The following is a 371-nucleotide window of genomic DNA, read 5'->3' on the forward strand; positions in this document are numbered from 1 at the left end:
CACACACGTGCAAACCGCCACATCTTCTCTCTCTCACTCTCTCACACACACGCGCAAACCCCCCCCCCCCACACACACACACACACACCAACCCCCACATCTCTCTTCTCTCTCTCTCACACACACACACACACACACACACACACTCAACCACCACATCTTCTCGCTCTCTCTCACACATGCGCGAACCCCTCCACCTCTCCCCTCTCTCACACACACGCAAACCCCCACATATCTTCTCTCTCTCACACACACACGCAAACCCCCACATCTTCTCTCTCTCTCACACACTCACACACACTCAAACCCCTACGTCTTCTCTCTCTCTCTCACTCACACACACAAACCACCACATCTTCTCTCTCTCTCTC

This window comes from Rhincodon typus, chromosome 38 (assembly GCF_021869965.1).
Source record: "Rhincodon typus isolate 14 chromosome 38, sRhiTyp1.1, whole genome shotgun sequence".
Classification (NCBI taxonomy): domain Eukaryota; kingdom Metazoa; phylum Chordata; class Chondrichthyes; order Orectolobiformes; family Rhincodontidae; genus Rhincodon; species Rhincodon typus.